This window comes from Mustela erminea, chromosome 12 (assembly GCF_009829155.1).
Source record: "Mustela erminea isolate mMusErm1 chromosome 12, mMusErm1.Pri, whole genome shotgun sequence".
NCBI classification, from domain to species: domain Eukaryota; kingdom Metazoa; phylum Chordata; class Mammalia; order Carnivora; family Mustelidae; genus Mustela; species Mustela erminea.
The window spans coordinates 51,725,942-51,747,552 of record NC_045625.1 but is presented as its reverse complement, the minus strand read 5'-3'; the positions used below and the strand labels follow the sequence as shown (position 1 = coordinate 51,747,552).

General features: G+C 37.8%; 1 protein-coding gene across 12 annotated transcripts in view; it reads right to left on the bottom strand.

Annotated features, from left to right (window-relative positions):
• The window catches only part of BNC2 (basonuclin 2), a 434,084-nt gene that overhangs the window by 232,656 nt on the left and 179,817 nt on the right, over window positions 1-21,611 (bottom strand). The gene's annotated exons all lie outside the window — the stretch shown is intronic.

The window sequence follows — 21,611 nt, the reverse complement described above, 5'->3', positions numbered from 1 at the left end:
GGAGAACTTTCTACTAGTTTCTTCCCTAGAAATACTTCAATAAGGCGACTGAATCAATGGTTTTTATTCAATTATTTAAAAAATACTTATAAGCCTCTATTCCTCCCAGTCAGCACCCTAAATAAAAGGGATATAAAGAGGCAAACTCCCAGTCTGTCCTCAAGGAGGTCTCAATCTACTCTGGTTACACACTGTCTGATCATTTAATTGCTTTCGTTCTAAAATTTGGCGATTCCATCAATATCCCCATAACCTCCCCCATAACCTCCAACACTACCCCGCCACAATCCCAGTGATTCGCAGGCAGCCCAGAATTTTGAACATATACAGAAGTTCAGTCTCCTTTACCAACTGGGTTATTATTTACTCCAGCTGTGTGACTCTGTACCACATTATAACAAGAGAGGCTGAACCATAATGACCTCTGATAGCTGATAATCTCAGTCTTTTTATTCAAATTCTTAGAACTGTTGCTCTAAAACTTTGTCTTTCCAAAACTACACTCAGGTGCTACCTCTGTACTCTGACATCACACAAGGAAAAGAAAATCACAAAACGGCAGCACTTTCCAAAATCTCAAAAACAAGGATTATACCATATATACAATATAAGAGATACAGATGTCATATCTATATCTATATGTATTTCTCCCAGATGTCCCTATATCCCTGCTGGGATATCTAATACACTGAACAAACTTTTAAATTAAAGTGTGAGGTGTGAGGGGCGCCTGGGTGGCTCGTGGGTTAGAGCCTCTGCCTTCGGCTCAGGTCATGATTCCAGGGTCCTGGGATCGAGCCCCATATTGGGCTCTCTGCTCAGCGGGGAGCCTGCTTCCTCCTCTCTCTCTGCCTACTTGTGATCTCTGTCTGTCAAATAAATAAATAAAAAAAACAGTGAGGTGTGAATATTACTTCTTTACTGAGTAAGAAGAAAATATGAAAAGGGACTCATGAAAGCAGAGTTTCCAAAAATCTGCCTTAATAAGCAATTTCCTATTTAAGTAAATATACTATTAGACATATAAGAAGTTATCTAGAGACCAGCTATAAAGTTCTGTAATACTAAGTGTATAGTCCAAAACAGGGGAGAGGTAATCCCTGTGAAAGGAAAGATCTAACACTAGTAGCTAGACATTCTTATTAGAGATCTGCCATACAAACTGAACTCTCCATTAGCCCTAGATTCCCTGCTTCTCTGACAAGGCCTTCATCCTTACTGTACCTCAGTGAAAAAGGAAATACTATGTATGACAGGAAAAGGACCAACACTGGACTAACGAAGGCAGTGCTCATTTCACCCCAAACACTGGACTCAATGGACAGTGCTCCGTGTCATTGAGCTCTGCATGTCCATGGCCCCACGGATGCCCACCATCCCATGCCAATCCTCAGCTGCAACTTGCCGGTGCTGTTGCACAACAGTGTCCTCCTTCTCCTCCAATGACTGCCTTTGCCAGAACGCCCACAATTCTCACCAGCCCTCTTAGCCACAACTTCACGGGCCAAACTTTTGTGTCCAATTAACATTCCACTCCAAACTGCACAAAATGGTAGTCTCAACTCAAGCAGTGACACCAGGTTTCTGCTAGGGCCTCTGTCCTTTGGCCTGGGACTGATCTGTTGCACCACAATGATCCGGCTTCATAGTAAAGTAACTGCACACCCAGAAATTCCACTTGGGAAACATTTCTGAAAATTACCTTATCCCAGTCTGGGTCTGGTGTTGGGCATGGTTTCTAAGTGCTCACATCAGTGACAGATTCATGAAAATGACAGAAAAAATAATAGCAGGGGCAGTAACAGCACTTAGAGGAAAAGGAACAAGTAAGAGGAAGGTGGTAGTTGTCTTTGGCTCTAATATAGTCTTTTGAGCTGGGGACAAACTTTCTCAGCTTTAAACCTGGCCTCAAGCAGCCTTAGTAACATTAACTGTGTTATTATGGTAAAGAGTCAGTGATGCAGAAGGAAAAAACCAACCCAAAGCAGGCAGGTGGGGACTGGGTCTGACACCACCTGTGGAGTCTGGTCAAATCATTTGCCTTTCCTTCATCTGTAAATTAAATAGCATGGTGCCATGCCTAGTTTTCTAAATGGAGGTGAAGATAAATGAAAAATGCTCCATGAATCTAAGATGATACTGCTGTCACAGAATATTTTTTTTTCCCTAGATCTTCCATCCTCCCATTCATTCACTATGCATGCACTCGAGCACCTACTCAGTATCTGAGACATGCACCAGACACAGTATTGTGTGGCAGACACACCGACATGAATGAGACATGGCCACAAATGAAGGCACCACGACAGCCTAAATAAATGGGGTAAGAATAACTAAGAAAGCAATCATAACATAGTATGGTAGGAACAGATGATGTGGTACGAAAGGAACAGATACACAGAAAGCTCTATGGGCAAGAAACACAGACCAGGGGGACAAGGTGCTGAGAGCATTTTTACAGAAGAAACACCTGAGCTGAGTCTTGAGCAAAATGTCCATGGCTGGGTCATCCTGCAACTGGCTAATACACATGCCAGTGCAAATCTTACATCTGACTAATAATTGTAATTCAGTGACTTTTTCTTTAAGCATGTCAACATGAAATGTGTGCATTGGAATGTTTCACTTATATCAATGGAATACTATGTATAATGCTGCAGACACCAGCTTGTTCTGAATCTAAGGAATTCTTTATAAATCAAGGAGGTGCCATAGACATCACAAAAACTATCCCATACTACAGCCCTAACTTTTACATGGAGCAATCCTTACTGTCTGTTTGAAACTATCCTACGTCACCAAACACAAAAGTGTGTTTAGTATTTGACTAGCATCACCAATTTATATGTAAGACTAATTTGGAGATATGAAAATTCATACTGCCAGTTAATTTTCTCATCACAACAAAATTTACTACTTCTTTTTTCAATATTTTATTTATTTATTTTGACAGGCAGTTATCACAAGTAGGCAAAGAAACAGGTAGATAGAGAGGGGGAAGCAGTCTCCCTGCTGAGCAGAGAGCCCAATGCAGGGCTCGATCCCAGGACCCTGAGATCCTGACCTGAGCCGAAAGCAGAGGCTTTAGGCTGAGCCACCCAGGCGCCCCCAAAATTTACTACTTCTTAAACTAAGCTATCAAACATCACAGAACTGAGCAAATCAAATGAGGATCATTCACAATATGATCGTACTTGCACTCCTAAGGCACAGTGACCAAAGACTGTCTATCTCTACTTTGCTCTTTTGTGTCATCTAAACTTCTTTTTAAAAGTCAAAGGTAGATGTTTCCAAATTTTCTTTCCTTTATAACTAAGCCTTCAATTATAAAAAAAATAACAAGCCTAAAAAATCAGTAAACATATACTTCCTATCCATTTACCTCCTCCTAGAAAATCATCACTAATTAAAAAGATACAAACTACCATAATTAGTATTTTAGTCATTTTTATAATAAGGACGTCCAGGATCAGAAATAATGAAAACATTTAATTAACATTTTATTTGAAAATTTATCAGTTTATTAGCTGTTTTCTTTGTGATGATTCAAGGATTATCTGTTTTTATAAAACAGCAGTAATTTTAATAATTACATTAATAATTCCTTTGAGTAGGTTATTTCTTGCATAAAATTTGAGTTTCTAGTTCAATAAATAGAAAGTCATGTGACAATCAATATATTTTCTACCATAAAATACATTTTTTTTCTATGAAGTTCTACCTTCTAACATACTTTCCTCCAGAGCTATGTTTTGCCAGAGGGCTTTTCTATCTCTCTGTTTTTGGTTTCATCTTCAATTCTCTGTTTTCTTCACTCTGGTAATTTTGGCATTCCCTTGATCTCTGTCATCTCCATTGCAAATGTTCTCTCCCATAACTCTATATAGATATTCTGGTTTTCTTGACAGCGTGAATACTTCAATAAAATAGGTGGCATTAAAGATATTTAATATGCTCATAAGAAACAAACAACTTAAAAACACAGGCACAAAGGGGCTACTGACCAATACTCTCAATTATCTGAATACTACAGCACAACTGACAACATAGCAAACAATATCTGAGCTACCTTGGCAATTAAGAAAAAAGCCTTTCTAGAAGCCATAGGTCAGCGCTCAATGCTAAGACTTGTTAGGTGATTCTGTAGCTAAACACTTCAACACACATCCCACTGATCTGTTTTCTCAGGTAAAACACCATATCTGAACAGCAAGTTTATATGTTTTGCTACTGGTAAAAAATGTAATCTATACTAACCTATTCAAAGCAAGATCCACACAAATTTTTGAAGTGCTATATCCTTTTTAAAAATCCTGATGTTTTGAGGAAGTGCTATCTATTCCATTTTAATGTAATCAGTATTAGTCAACATGGACACTTTACCAGCTTGACATTTTTTTTCTTTTGATAATTTTTCTGCATGAGTTTATAGTGTTTTATAATTCACACACAAATTCAAATATTTATGAACTAGTATTAGGGTGATATTTTACTCCAAAAAATGTTTAAGCCAACAATGAACATCATAGGTTTCCTATTTCCATTAAAGAGGTAAATACAAATTTCAGCGAGAAATACATTTCACTCACACAGAGACACACACACACACACACACACACACATTGATGCTATGAAATTACTGTCACTAGTTGGTTTTTTATCCAAGAATGGTAATGAGATGTGATGACCTACCTTCTTTAGCCAAGTCCTCTTTGTAATAACAACCTTCATTTATTTAACAGTTAACCAACATGTGGAGCACTGTCTCTGTTTATTCAAGGGTTTTTTTTCCTTTGCAGATCTAACCGGCCCATACAAGAACAGAATCCATAATCAGGCTCTTGCTGATCCCATGCCCTACTCAACTGAGATAGGCAGTACAAACAATTCAAGTATTGTTACTGGACAAGATAATCGACAATGTGGTTAATTGAAAATTAATAGTAGGACTCTACTTAGTGCCAAGTGTAGTCATTTGAAGTAGTCACCTTCAATAGCCCAAGAAATAAAGTCGATTCTCAATTATCGAATAGTAAGGATCACCTGAGCAAACAGTACTTTCAACTTCCTATTGACTTAATTAAATTGAATGAGAAAATTACTCTTTTGATAACATTTTATTTTCTCTAGCATTTATCATTTAGATATAATCAAACAAGAAATGTCTTAAAACCAAAATATTTACCAGATTCTTAATATGAAGTAAAGAAAGGTACACTTCAAGTTTATACAAAGAGAAAGCCACACAGTATATTTCTTGAGAACCTACTATGCACCAGGCATTATGCTGGACCTGGAATACACAAAGGTGGGTACAACTTGGTTCTTGCCCTTAAGGAGAATGTCTTTCAGCTTTGCTTGCTGATTCTCTACTCTCTCTGCCCCAGAAAAACACTACCTATTCAAACTTAAATCCATGTGTAGATGCCTTCTTGGTTGGCCCGGCCTCTGTTGCTCTGTGGCACAAAGATCAGCATTTTCCACATTCATTCCCTCATCAGCAATTATCAGGTACCATCCTACCAAGTGCCACGAATGACAGTTGATGCTGAGACTCTAGAGATGAACAGATAAAACCTATCCCTTGGGAAAATCACAGTGCAACTTCGAACAAGTTAATTTACCTAAACCTACTGCATAAAGCAGAGCTCCCTTGGAAACACCAGCTTCAGCATCTTTACATCACTAGCCCCTGGCATACTACAGAAACTAAAGACATTCGTTCAACACCAGATAAAAAATCTCTGGATGGGAGACCATGTTTTGACCACAATATGTCACTGTGACACAATGGGCCTCACTTCGTGTCAAACAATGAGGTGGCTGTCAGCCCCATGTAATCTCAAGGTCTACTGGTATATGAGCAAATATTCTTATTTCAAGTGAGAGAGATAAACATATTTAACAACCTCAGCATATGCTTTAAACAATTTTAAACCCATCTAAGCTATGATGAGTTCAACAACTAGGCCTATGCTGAAATCACATCTTGAAACATTATTGTAGCCATTATTGTGGAATTTACTTTCTGATTTTGATATATTGAGTTCTTTTCTTGTCTCTCCTTACCCCTAGATGTATAATTTGGGTCTGCTGTATTCTTTCAAACTAAGAATTGGCAGGGTGGTTGCTGTTACTTAGGATAAGTGTATAATCTCTTTGACTTTCTCTTGTTGGGCAAACTGCCCAGTGAGTATCAATTTTTTTTTAGAGCTACAAATATGGTTTTAATAGATTCACAGATTTCAAATTATTAGAATTCAGAGCACGTATCTCCCAGGGTGAGCAGATAATTCACAACAATCCCTGTAGATGCAAAGGAGATGACAATGGATCAATCTGTATGTGAATAAGTTGACAGAGTGGTTTACTGCTCCTCCTATCTCTGCAGCCCACTCCCACCTCCCAACACACACACTTTTCATATGAAGAAAAATGCCTCAGTCTATGGGAGTTCAAATTAGTCATAATATCCACTTTAGGGACTGAGGAAGACTTACTGTAAATCAGCCACTCAGAAACCACATTTGACATATTTTGGTTAGAATGTAACTATAAGTTGTATAATATAGTACCTATTGATTAGAGCTTGGGATTATATTGGAAAGCAATTGTCATACATTGAAAGTGACCAACCACAAGAGAGAAAATTGTTCTTGAAGAGCCCACAAAGGGAATCATTTTCCTTACAATCTAAAACTCTTTATCCTCTAGATGGTATCTTCTATCACTCCCTTAAGGCTTTATTTTGCCCAAAAGGTGCTAAGATATCTTAACCTCAAATCACCTAACTGTTCAACTCCCTGAGACCAAGAGAAAGTTCTGCAGAGTAAACTGAATGCTTTGTTGAAACAGCACTGTCCATTCTGAACTGGAGCAAAAGAACAAATGAGAAAAATGTCTCACTGGATAACAATTCCCAAATGGTTGAGGATGTTATAATAGTTATAAATTCTTATTAGAATCTGCCTGAGGTTTTTTTTTTTCCTGTCCCTTTTACCTTCATAAAATATAATAATTTATTGAGGGAATTAGTGTAGGTCAGATACCATGCAATGCACTTCATTTGCAAAGTGTCCCTTTCATCTACCTGTACAAATAGAGAACTTGCTCTTCTTGATCACCCTTAAAGCATCATTTCTATAAGCAGTATGTATTTCTTTAAAAACAGGAATACCCAGGGAGGAAGGAAATCATGCTACAGAGAAAGAATGAAGATCAGTTCACCCACTTATAAGGTGCTGCAGACTTGAACTACAGCTTGAGCTGATGGTAGGAAACTTTGATGTTTCATACTCTCTGCATGAGTCATGATAGTAGTTAACCTTATAATTTTGGGACCATGATTCTAATAAAAATATATAACTACAACAAAAGAACACATATATTAATTGTGTGACTTAAATGCTTTTGTTAAAAGTTGGTTTCTGAAACATATTCTTCTGTCATGTAAATGCTGAAGACATACATAATGTTGAAATCCCACTGGGGACCATTTTTTTAGTTTTTCCTTACACTCTTCCCTAAATCTTCACTAATCTATCAGATGTCATGGGGTTTTTGTTTGTTTGTTTGTTTGTTTGTTTAAGATTTTATTTATTTATTCGACAGAGAGATCACAAGTAGGCAGAGAGGCAGGCAGAGAGAGAGAGGGAAGCAGGCTCCCTGCTGAGCAGAGAGCCTGATGCGGGGCTCCATCCCAGGACCCTGGGATCATGACCTGAGCCAAAGGCAAAGGCTTAACCCACTGAGCCACCTAGGTGCCCCCAGATGTCATGGTTTAATAGAAGCATGAACTATACCTATTGGGGTTCCTAGGTCCTTTGGAAAAATGCAGTGAGGATTTGGACATTTGTTTTTGAAGATCTGAAGGAGCCAAATCACCCTGTGGCAGAATTCTGCTAAATAAATATTTTCTAGAAGAATATTCACAGTGGCTTAATGGTTAACAACTTCTCCCATTCCAAAATCAAGGATATATCTCAATATAACGGAGATAATGTCTGTAAATGTCTTGTGCTTCAATATGGACAAAGTCGTGGACGTGTGTTCATGCAAGGGTAATGCATTCTAGATTGCTTCAGTCTGACCAATTTTCCATGCGGTATGCTAAAATTAAGGAAAATGCCTACAGTCCTTTCAAATAAAAAAGTTAAGGTAAAGGCACATCTGACAGAACTCATGTGAGAAGCCCACTACAACCAATGAGGGATTCAGGAGGGAACTACTCCAAAGCACTCTAGGCTTTTAGATCCATATGAAAAACAACGTTATCAGTCCCTGTGGTGGACTCCATCTCTGCATTACCAAAAGCTCTCCTTGTCTCACCTCTTCTTCCAGCCACATCACACCAACTTCCCCCATTTATAGCTCAATAGCATCTGACTGAGTATGCCTCCTGCTTTCTGACAACATGGAAGAAGATGCACAGGCACAAATTAGAAGTGTAGGGAGTTCAGGCTCAACAGACCACAAAGGTCAACCAAGGATGAGCCAATGGGTAAACACATCCCTTTTGTTTTGTGGGGAGACGTATTCATGAGGGGCCTCCAAAGGCCCCAGTAAGAATGAGCACCCATTAGGAGTAGTACCGATCACTTTAATAAGTCACCTTTCCATCGGTTTCCCATGGTCCTTCATTCTTACTCTGGAATCTACCCGAACAAAGCACCTCCATGTCAGTCAGTATCTCCTGATCTGTTTGCAGGGGGACCTAGGTTGAGTCAGCTCTTCAAAAGATCCTAAGGTGTATAAATGAAATATCTGAAAGGACCAAAATATAGGAAGAGATAAGATAGTAACATAATTCACAGTAAAGAAGAAAAGATAAGTGATAAAAAGAGACCAACTAGAAAAGCCCTTAGAAGATCTAGAAGGCTAGATCTTCCCATCTAGAAGAAGAAGCAGCCCATGGAGGAGCCATACTCAGAAAAACTCTGATGGGTACAACTTACAACCCTCTCCTTTTACTACTAGGGCTTCTTTTGCCAGAGAGCCAGACTATAAAACCCAGAGCTCTTTATGTGCTCTGATCATCTGCATCATGAACCAGAAATAGGACATGCAGTCTCAAATTGTCTTCTCAAAAATATGAAACCTACTTCCTATCAGATCCGAGAAGCAGGCTCTCATAAGTGAGTGGAGAAGAGCAGTCAGCTCACTGTTTAGTCACCTCTTCAACCCAGAAAGCTTCCTGTCCCACCATATGCTTGGCTCCAGTCCGCAGATCCCTGATTTCAATACCGGTTTGACAAGTAGTGTCCTGCAAGGCTTCCCAGAAAACAGACCCAAACTCCATCAAATACATCTGCATAGTAGAAGAGTGATTGAAAATCCAAGTTGCATAACCCAGAACTGAGCCAAGTGTAACAGTGAAAAAGTATCCTTACATGTATTGTGAGGTTGTCTTACGCCACAGTTTCTCTCATTAAGGACATTCTGAACAAATCATTCATAGATGATTGGTCTGAAATCTTTTAGTGGTTACTGATTCACAAAACCACAGAAATAATACATACTCTGCTAACAGCCAGGGATGTTGCTATGACATCACAGATAATCACGTTTGAAACAGAGATAGCTGTGGCACTCCTGTGAAGATGAGACAAAAATCTTTAAAATAATATATCCAAATATCTAACTTGTCAATTCGGAAGTGTTTAACATCAACACAGACCAGTAAAGAAGGAAAAAACTGCTGATTGTTCAGGGCAAAATGAAATCACAATGAAGATTTCATTATTCACAATCATAACTGTCCTGTGTATAATCCTAAAACAACACTGTTGTAATAAATCCATTCTCTAGATGCGATTAGGTAGTAACAACAATTATCAGTCATCAAGTTGCATTCATAAAGTAAATCAAGAGGGAATTACCTTTGGAATTTGTTTTTCTGCAAGTCCTTAGTGAAATTATTAGGTATTACTACTAAATTCTGTTAAAGAATAAAAGAATGCAATGAAGTAGTTAAGCAACCTGAGAGCAAAATCAATAAAATACACACCTTTGATTCAACTTCCCAAAACCAACGGTTTCATTTGGGGACATAAAGAAACCAACTTGATGGAGTAAGGGGGACGGGTATGAGGAAAGCAGCAGAGTAAGGAGGACAAAAAACGCCAGCAAAAGTCCTGAATCAAGTCAAGTACTCACTACTGACACTAACAATTTTCTTTTGCACTAGGATTCTGTTTATTTTTTAAGCATTTCTGTTTTCTGCTCCCTAGCTAACAGGAGTGCTTTCTCTTTCACATGGAAGATAATGAATGTTCTTTGCATGTGTTACACATGGACTTACAGGACTAGGAGTTATAAGCAAAATTCCTCTGCACATCAAAGATTTAAAAAAAAAAAAAAACCTTTGTTTATTCAAGAAATTCCTAATAGCTTCATTTATAAGTAAAACTTTCTCTTTATTTGAGACCCATTGGCACAGGAGCATATAGCTTGAAGCAGGTAACTCTTATAATGAACTCTGCTCAGTTTTGAGAAAAATAGTATCTGAAGGGCAGTTTTTTTTCTTCTGGGGTCAGTAGATGAGCAGTTCAAAAAGAATAAAGTATCCCAGGGAACAGCATACAACCGGAGCGGGGGGGTGGGAGGGGAGGTAGGAACATTCTTGCTAATTAAAATTTCCAGTTCTGATGGCCCTCTATATACACAAATCCCAGTCAAGAAAGGCCTGCAGGATCAGGCCTGTACCAAGAAAAAGTATACCATCATCACATTAATTGTATTATTACTTCATAATGCTAACCAGCCAGGTTTATATAGAAGAGATTAAATAACAAGATAATCTTATAAACAATGCTCATTTCATCAGTGTACCAAATAAGTTTGATTTATATCAGTAACTGTTCTTCTAATTAATTTATGCATCCACATGCTTTAATTTACACAGACACCTACACTGGGGTAAGGATAGCTATTTTTTTAATATTTTGAACTTTAAGATGGGTTTATGTTTAGACTTCCCAACACTCACACTTCAAAAACGAAGTGACTGTTAATATACCCTGCATTAAGACTGAAACATGAAGAAAGAAATCATACCAAATGCCTATCTCCCCCTACCAACATTTATATATTTAATTTTAGTTAGTCTAGCTTTACTCAAATCCAAAGCCAGATCTGTCTATTCCAAAGTTGTGAACTTACCTTTTTTTTTTTTTTTTTTTTTAAACCAGTATTTCCCTCAAAGCCTTTTGGATACATAACTTCATCTTGTTATATAGCATCAATCTTAAGCTCCTATATTTGTTTTCATGCAGTTAACTAGTGATTCAAAGGGGTAAAAGGCTGTTAGTTTAAAAAAAAAATCATTTCTACTAATATCAGGGTCTTGGATAAATTTTTATAAGTACACTCCAGGATGCTGGTTTACAATAGCAAGTACCACCAGTCAACAAAGAGAAATCAGAAAATTCCAGAAAGAGAGGAAAATTCAACCAGAAAGATAAAAACAATATGCCTGAATCCAGGCCCGCTTACAATAAGCTATCAGTGACATCATGGTAATGCCAGCACTCTTTGAAAGCCCCTAAAAATAACAATGTAAAAGGATTATCTTGGTGTCAGGATTATTCTAGTTTAGTTATTTTAACCATCCATGGATACTTTCATTGTGGGGATGAGGATGTCTATTTACTTATTTAATTGGGCAAGCAAAAAGGTTTTTGCTTGTCTTTGATATAAAACTTGTATTTATGTATTTGATCAATGTTTATTTGTAGGAAGTTAATATAATAACAGATGTCAGCTACATTATCTGTTTTTGATTATAAACTCCTAGAGGGCAGAAACAGTGTCTATTCAGCTCACTTTTTATAGGATGCAAACACAGGACCATACTCAAAAAGGCACTTAAAGATGGTTTTTATAAAAACAATGAATTCCAGCGGACTTAGTTTGCCTCTGTGCTCCACAAAACTCCACTGGCAAGTACTAAACATTAAGAAGTAACACTTATATTCTTGGGTAATTCCATTCTTCGGATGTCTGTAAAGGCCATTTCTCTTCTTATTCAGACAGAACTATTTCCACCTTTTAACGTTCAAGAGCTACCTTTTGTCAAACACCTAAATTCTATAATGACCTCACACTAGAAAATAAAAGAAAAAAAGCAAGACCCAAACATCCCATTTCTTAGCATCCAGTTAGCACAGTTCCTGAATCAGGCAGAAGGATCTGCTGTTTTCATGAGGGAATCTGCTAACACTATTATTATGGTATCTGAAAATGTAGACTCCCGGTATTCTTAACACTCAGATTAACTAGAACTAGGGATACAAGGAGTCAAATAATTTTCTGTGATAGGAAAAGAATTTAAAACCTGCTCTATAATGCTTACAAACTCTAAAGGAATAAAAAATCAGTAAACAGTATCTTCAAGGATCTGATACCTCAGAAATGGAGAATGTTTTAGCTAACTATGTAATGTGGGGTAAGTTTTTTAAAATTCCTATACCTTTTCTGCATTTTCCAAATTTCTGCATTTTCTATATCTGTAAAATGAAAACATTATAGATTATATAAATACAAAGAATTCTCAGGTTTAAATTATCAAATCATACAAAAAAAATACTGAGTCCTAAAGAATCTCACACACAGATTGAGATTCCATTATCTACCTTAATGGAAGATTTCCCCCCACCTTTTTTTTTTCAGATGTAAGAAGGTAGACTATGTGTTTTCAATGTAAACCCTCATTTATGCAATGTTACTTACTATGACTAACTCAAAATATTCAAACAGAATATCATAGCCATTCCTATAAACATAAAAAAATATGGTTTTATATGTAATGATATATATTGCATGTATATACAAAATCCATATACATGCACATGTTCTGACACAAACATACAATTCTCTCTATTCAAGTCAAGAATTAAAATACTTCCTGTTTTTCCACCTTTATCTTTTCTTCCTCCTTCTACGAAGCATCTAAGAAGCTGTTATGACTTGGGAACTTACATAAAGTAAAAATAAGCACCTTACTCAACATTTCTTATATTCCTACTGACAGTTCCCAACTTGAACTTATGTTATGCTGGTTATCTGAAATCTAGATAACATTCCCTCATATAGTGGTTTTGAGAGAGAATACAGAATGTAGGTAAATTCTCCGGCCATTCGGCCAAGATTTATTTAACCTGTAATGTACCTAATATACAGAACTCAAGATACAGAATCCATGAATTTAATGATACTTAAGCAGAGAGTAATAGTAACAACAGAAGTAGAAAAATTTTTAAAATTTTGAAAATATGTAGTAAAGGCATCCAGGCAACACACTCTAACAAAATTTAAAAAGGGAGGAAGAAACTTAAGTTCATGAAACTACTTTTTATCTATCAAGTATTTACTAAGACTCTTACAAAAGAAAACTTCAAGCAACTACTGAGTATACGATCATTTTCTTACTTGAAATAAATAAATGCACTACAGAATGCTGTGATTTCTTCTGAAGAAAGAAAGAAAAGCATAGACATTTTGTTCAAAACTCCCTATGTTCACCTTGGATTCCTATTCTTAAGGGAAAAAATTGTAAAACTTTAAAGTGAATATAATTTAAAACAGTTACACTATGTGAAATTTTCAGGAAAAAAATTCTTCTTAATTTTTATCTGCTTAGCCAACAGAAACTAGTAAAATACCTTTCTGTCATAACAATAATGCACTTACTACTTGCTCTGTGCTAGACTCAGTACCTTATGCACACACACAACCCTTCAACCCTTCCAACAATGCCATGCCAAGAAAATAGATCTGAAGAACTCAAATCTTCCTGCTCTTTTTCATCAATTAAAATGAAATCCAAAGATCAAAACACACAGAAGCAATCTCCTAACTACTGGATGCTCTATTAGATGTCAGGAAATTCAAGTACTTTGATTTGAATGTCGTCCTCATGTCAGGGTAAGAAGGAAAACGGTAAGTGGGAACCACAAATTTCTGGCTTTCATCAATAACAATTCCACTCAAAAGTCCAGGGAAAAGGATGATTAAGTGATTATTCTGCATTCCTTTAAAAAGAAAAAAAAACCTAATTAAGTTCCATTCACATTCCTGAAAAAAAAATCCACCAATGATCAAATTTATGTAACAATGCAACCTAAAATTTGTAAGTTCACAATTTAAGTAACTGTGGATACTAATCTTTTAACTATTAACACAAAAACTAGGACTATGAAGGAAAACAAACTGCAGTTCACTTTGATGAAAGACGGAATAAGTTGTGAAGAGAAACAAATACAAAAGAATGAAAATTTAAAGAATAATGGAAGGGAAAGAGAAAATAGAGAAGAAAAAGAGGTACACAACAAGGAAAAGAGAAAGGCAGGAAGGTTGCAGAGGGGACTGATGGCACAGAGGGAGGTATGACCCTTGTAGTAAAATGACTCTTGTCCAAGGTTTGCTGGAGTTGGACCATCACCTCGATGGACAGAGGGATTACCTCTCTGGTGGTTTTTTAAAAATGCTTTGTGTATCTACACGGTCTCGTTTTATTTTTTCAAAATCCTGTGTTTATTTTTATTTTTTTTTAAAGATTATTTATTTATTTATTTCACAGAGAGAGATCACAAGTAGATAGAGAGGCAGGCAGAGAGAGAGTGGGGGGGAAGCAGGCTCCCTGCTGAGCAGAGAGCCCGATGTGGGGCTCAATCCCAGGATCCTGGGATCATGACCTGAGCCGAAGGCAGAGGCTTTAACCCACTGAGCCACCCAGGCACCCCTGTGTTATTTTTAAATAGAAGTTCAAGTTGAAAACTTTGCTTAGGTGTAAAGGAATGACTTTTTATTTTAGAAATGTACTTTGGAACGTACACACCATTGCTCAGTTTAGTGCTTAAAACCTCGGAGATGCCCCGACATTCCAAACCTGACAGTCTTTCCTTTGTAAAGAAATTAGGGCTGCCTCTTTCCACAGTACTTGAAAATTAGATCTGAAGTCAGTGTTCACAACTGTGCAAAGCCTTGGAAGTATGTCCATTTGCTTGAGGAAGAATCTATCACCAAAGATAGTTGTCCCTGTTCTCCAGAAAACAATGCAGATGTGCCCAAAGGAGCAAAAGCTCCCAAAGGAACATCTGGAGTTAGTTATCAGAGAAAAACTGTCCTCCTGCCCAGAGCACTTGCACTGAATACTGTATCCAAAGCCTGATCCATAGGATGGTGAGCTGTGCATCAATCCAGTTTGCCTTAGCAGACTAAGAACACCACTTACCCCCCTACCTTGACCCGATGGCTTGCTTCTTTCTTCGCATCCACCTACCCATCCTGTATTCCAACACACACTTGGTCCTCACTCTATCCCTCAATTGCATAAGAATGCTTTTATATAAAAATTCATTAAGTAATGTACCACTTTCAATATATTGATCCTACAAACTGTAACTCTGTGAAGTGGTTCAACACGATGTCATCACCACACAGCAACTTGTTTCATTTACAGTATCTGTTTCACTTCGACTCATGAGCTAATATAATTCAATTTTTTTTAACTGCACACAGGCTGCTAGACACATGTGCCTGGCAAATGGAATCTGAACTTAGCTTAACAGCCTCATTTATTCCTGATGGTTTAAATTATTTCATCACAATTAATGACACCCCCTCAGCTTCCTGTGCAGCGCTGCCAGATGTTCAGAGACCACAAAGCCACTCTCTTCTTTGACGGCTGGTGACAAGTCGTCCTCTGAAGGACGTTCCCTAGGTACATGGGCCGGATGACACCTCCATTGCTTAGCACCTCTCTGCCTCCCAGAGTAACCATGTTGAGGAAAAAGCAGGAAGGCATGAGAAACCAGCAAACACATTAGCAAAGGCAAATTACGTGAAGTGATCTACAGGCAAAGGAACTTGGCTCCTGCCACAGGAGTTCCTAACCTTGTTGTTTTATGAAAGAGCTCTTCACCTCCACCTTCCCGCACCACCCCCCACTCCCAGCATCCACTGAGTGCCTAACCTGGCGTCAGTCCTCAGGGAATGCCAAAGGACAATAAAAATATCAACTTTTCCATAGGGATTCTCTTTGGTTTGGGTAATTTTGTTTTGAAGGGTATTGTTTAAACTTACCACCTTCATGGTGATCATCATGTTGTTTTTGAGAGCAAGCACTCTAATGATATATCATTATATCTTTTTTTTTTTTTTAAGATTTTATTTATTTGAGGGCACCTGGGTGGCTCAGTGGGTTAAGCCGCTGCCTTCGGCTCGGGTCTTGATCTAAGGGTCCTGGGATCGAGCCCCGCATCGGGCTCTCTGCTCAGCAGGGAGCCTGCTTCCCTCTATCTCTCTCTCTCTCCCTGCTTCTCCATCTACCTGTGATCTCTCTCTGTCAAATAAATAAATAAAATCTTCAAAAAAAAAAAAGATTTTATTTATTTGAGAGAGAGAAAAGGAGTGGGGGAAGGGGCAGAGGGAAAAGCAGACTTCCCACTGAGCAGGGAGCCAATGCAGGGCTCAGTCCCGGGATTGTGACCTGAGTCAAAGACAGACACATGACTGAGTCACCCAGGTGCCCCTTATCATTGTATCTCCAACTATAATTTTCTGCTATTCAACAGATACTTCCAATTGAAATACACAACATTTGGGGAACTTGTGGCCAACAGTTTTACCCCTTTTTCTTTTTTTAAACTTTATGGAGGCATAATATAATGGATATACAGAAAGTTGCTCACATTTCATGTAAATACCTTGATGATTTTATTTACCTATTTTTCTAGGCTCAGTAAGATTTATTCATTTCAGGGGCTGTTGGCTTTTTTTTTCTTTTTGTGCTTGCTAGGTTTTGTTTGTTGTCTTATTTTCTTTTAAAAAACATACTGAAAAATAGACTTCACACTTTCATTATTTTGATTCTAATAATGGAAAAAGCCATTTACTTCTTTTTTAGAAAACCAAAATTTTTATTCAGTATGAAATTCAGAAATGCTAATTATCTTATATTCATCATTTTAAGTTCACAAAAAGATATAAATTCATACAATCACAAGTAGCTAAGAGTAGCTAACAGGGTAGCAGAAACAGTAAACATACTAGCACTGATACAGTAAGAATCCAATACTACAGCTCTAATTTGGAAAACATTTCCATCAACTAGAGAACATGTGGCAGACATTTTATGGATTATTTTTAAATGTTAAAAAAAAGAAAAAAGCCACGCTGATCTTATTCGGGGAATAAGGGGCCCTTTTCTTTGCCAAAAAGTATAATAGGAAAACTGAAAGGCCACCTGTGTCAGCCCACCCTATAGTATGAACATAAGCTATAAGAGCATTTTGGAAAATATCTTCAAACTGAGATGAGAAAAAAAAAAAAATCAATATCAATACAGATTCCAAGCAGATGCAAAAGGCTTCTGTGCATGTTAGTGATTATGTGTGTGGCCTACACAGGCTAATTTCAGATGCCTCCAAAACTCAGTGTACTTTCTCTTTTATAAACTATTTGGGATTAAAACTAGGAGCTCATCCATATCAACTTTGACAATGGACACAAATACAGGGTAAGCTAATAAAGCCAAACAAGTTGAATTTTCCCCCTCATAGCAGGCTCTTTTAATCTCAAATGCCTACTGAAATTTACAGACATGCTACACTTATGTTTTGACAGTTGTTTATTAAAATTGCTTTCCTAGGAAGTTCTATGAAGCCAACAGTCTAGTCTGTATCAGAACTGAGGCGATCGGAGAGAGTCGAGATGATGGCATATTTGCAGCAAGCAGACAACAATAGGAAACTCTTAGCACTCCCAGAGTTGCATCAAATTTTCCATGGACCGAAACTAAAATGAAATAGTTCAATTACTAAGAGGTAGATAAGTAAAATAAACAACTAATTTCATACAGTGAAGTTGGGAGAGAGTCATATGGACCTCATTCTGTTGTCTCCAAACACTGTATCGGAGGGGAAAAAGGAGCTGAATAAACTTTAAACTCTCATGTAGGGATGTATTGCTTGTGTGTCCCTGGCAGATGTGGAAAGGAGATGAAATGGGCAAGGGAGAATCAAATATCCCATCGCTGCAGGTTTGCTGAGGGAAAGAGCACTGCAAAGATCTCACATCTGGCAATCATTTGTCAATAGCTGGAAAGAGAACGGCAGGAAACTTTCTGGCTCTTGGAGAAGATGAAAAGACAAAAACCATGTGTCACACACACACACACACACACACATTCTGCAATGGTACAATGACTACTACACTTATTCTCCACCCCCTCTTCTCCCCCACCCCCCCAAATTTAATGATCTTCAGATATACTCCACTCCGTGGTCAAAAACATGCAGTCACTTGACTTGTTAAAGCTGCAGTGTATGTACATTTTTCAAATAAACCCCAGGGCTGATGTTAGAAAATCAAAATCAGTCAAGCATAGACCGCCTGGTACTTTGGGCAGGAATCCTTGCGGTTTAGTCAATAAACAGAATCTGAATGAAAGACACCACAGTAACTAGACAGTAACGTTTTGAACAGTTCTTAACCTGAAGGGGGGTTGGGGAAGGCGGGTGTACTAGTGACCATGGACATAAGGCTACTAGTCCACTTAGATGGCTCACTCTACCTGCATTGTGTTTAGTTCAAGGTCATCTGCTGTTTCTCTCTCTCTCTCTCTCTCTCACACACACACACACATACACACACACACAATGAACTTATATTTGAGGAATGTTGAATGTTGTGAATGAATTTGGAGAGAATACAGTTTGTTGTTGTTTTTAAATAATTCTACCCGTTTAATAGGGTGGGAAGGGGAAATCTCAAATTCTTTTTGGTCCATACTGGTGATAATAATATAGAAAATTTGCTGGCTTCATTATGAGTTCATAAAAATGACCAGCTTTGCCCTAGCAGGTTTATTATGCAATAAAAAGTTTTCAAGACAACCCACACAAAATTAATTAACTTCCCCAAAATCATAGGAATTTAAATCTGGTCATGGTGATCGATAGACTTCAATAAGCAGCTTTCAGTTCACCCTTATGCTGCATTTAACTAGCAGCAGCCGCCAAGCTCATCCCTGTGATTCCATAAGTGAATGCTGCAGGTTGTTTAATAACCTGGCAAATTCACAGTAGCTTGTCAAATTATTACAGGAACAGTGTCATCACTAAACAAGCCTGATCACGGTTAATTACAATGCAGACTAGAGAGCAGCCACAATTGTTCATTAATTACAGGAAGCACCTCATTTAAATTTTATGGAAATTTACACTTGCACCCCGGTATGTCTGGGAAAAAAAAAAAGTGATCCTTCACGCATTCACAGAAGAAAGGAGTCTGTGGTTTATGAAACATCACAGTAAATTGTGTCTAATCTGATACTGAAATATTGGTTCATTATTTACTCTAATTTTCTAAGCACTTTAGTGGTGAAAAATATCAAGTCAACCCCACATCTTGAATTCCCAACCAAGAAAAGAACTGTGTTGGGCTAACTGTAAAAACGTAATATAGGATAAGGCACAGTTAGACTTAAAAAGTAACTTTTCTCTGATTGAAAATATAATATTTAATAGGAATTAGGGGAAGTCTAAACTAGAATAACTATTTCCTAGAAAATAATTATTTAAGAACACAATTTTTTGCTAATATACATCAGTTAACTTCCCAAGCTATAAGAAAGTACAGTTTCATACCCACTTCAAGAACCAATGAGGAGGGGCACCTGGGTGGCTCAGTAAGTTAAGCCTCTGACTTCGGCTCAGGTCATGATCTCAGGGTCCTGGGATGGAGCACCACATCGGGCTCCCCCCTTCTCTCTCTGCCAGCCTCTCTGCATACTTGTGATCTCTCTCTCTCTCTCTCTCTCTGTCAAATAAATAAATAAAATCTTTAAAAAAAATGAGGAAAATCAAAATTAGACAGTGAATCAAAGTCTTGATTTCCAGCTACTTTTCTAAATCAAGCATATTAACACAATAAGCCCGAAGACACCCTTGCAAAGTGAAGTAAGACACGGACCTCAGGATAACAGTCATTCAAAACCAAAGATATGTTCATGAAAGAGTGTCAAGGATCTTGAAATTATTAAGCAATAAAGTTGCTGAGCCATCTGAAATTTTAGGGATAGAAAAAAAGAGTGAAAAGGAAAGAGGTAAGAAAAGAAAGGGACTCCACCAGTCAAGAGAAATTATGTCAACTAAAATAGAAAAGTTAAATCAGATACGGGCACTGTGTGTCTAAATGAAAATCCTTCATAGGAAAGGATATAAACAAACTATCTCTCCTAAATCACGGTGTACAAGAGGTAATTCTCAGAATCAAGAGACCCAAACAGCAAATCCTCTAGTGGTTATAATGCCTGGCCCTGAGGGACAGCCTGAGATCCAAGCAGGGAAAACAGAGGTCTCTGGCAAGTCCTATGGTGAATTCCCTGAAATGCAGAATTAAGACTAAAAACTAAGAAATGCCTCATTTCTTAGGGGGAGAGGGGGAAAAAGACTAGAATACATGCCCCATAGCAAAAATGAAAGGACTCTAGAAGCAAAAAACTACTCCTAAAGTTGTTAGCTGGTGAAGAACCTATTAAGTGTCAGGTTTTTTTTTATGTCTGACATAATGTGGATATGTACCAGATATCATTAAAATGTATGGAAGTCATATTTAGAAAGGAAAAGGAAAACAAGAAGGAAATGTTCAAATGAGTCCCAGTTAATGCACCAATTCACCACACTTGACTCTTTGAACACATTCAACCTTTCCACTCAGTCTGCCAAAATGGTGTTGCAAGCGGAGGAGTCCAATAAAATGAGAGTCATTTCTTTGCCCAGGGGCTTGGTCTTCTTCACAAGGACCGTGATGAATTGTCAACTCTACAAATGTTTTAACTACCTACAACCAGGGTTTCATGTAAACTAGTAAACATCATCTTCTCTCTTGGTATGTTAAAATAATATGCTCCGTTGGTCTCTTTCAGTTTTATTTCACACAGTCACATCTGCAAAACCCATTGCTTTTCGCTTCATAACTCAAGGTTCACAAAGAGATTATCCAACAACCACCCATGACAGACCATTCCAGGTGATGTGTTTGAAGAACATCACTTGTCCTACCCAGAGAGGTCAAGGATCAGACCACTCTCCATGAAAAGTCTTCCATCACTCTGCATTTATGTGTCACGCACAAGCTGTTCACTTTCGAAAACTGGGAAATACATGATCATGTCTCATATGTGTCACACCTGCTTTTCTGTTGTACTGTAGCCATGCACCACCCAGACAGGACCAGCTTGTGGTACAGCGGAACTCAGGTGGTCTTCCCTAGGCCAAGAGCAGGTGTGCAGGAGACAGTGCACTCTTCAGTACCATAAAAACGGAAACCTCCTCCTACCACCACTTCCACCTTCACTCCAACTGCGAAGAAGTCAATTTTTAAAACTATTTTCCTTTCTCATGCAAGGTGTCTAAATCAGCAAAAATGCTTTAAAACCAAGCTCACCATGCTCATCCAGTAAGTCTGAAAATTTAGAAAATGATGCCAAATGCAGGTCCTGAAAAAAATATAGCATGTGTTTGCTCATGCTAGGGATGCCATCCATGTTACAACTTCATCCAGTATTTTTGCATTAGTAGCACACACATTCCTTAAATACTACATGG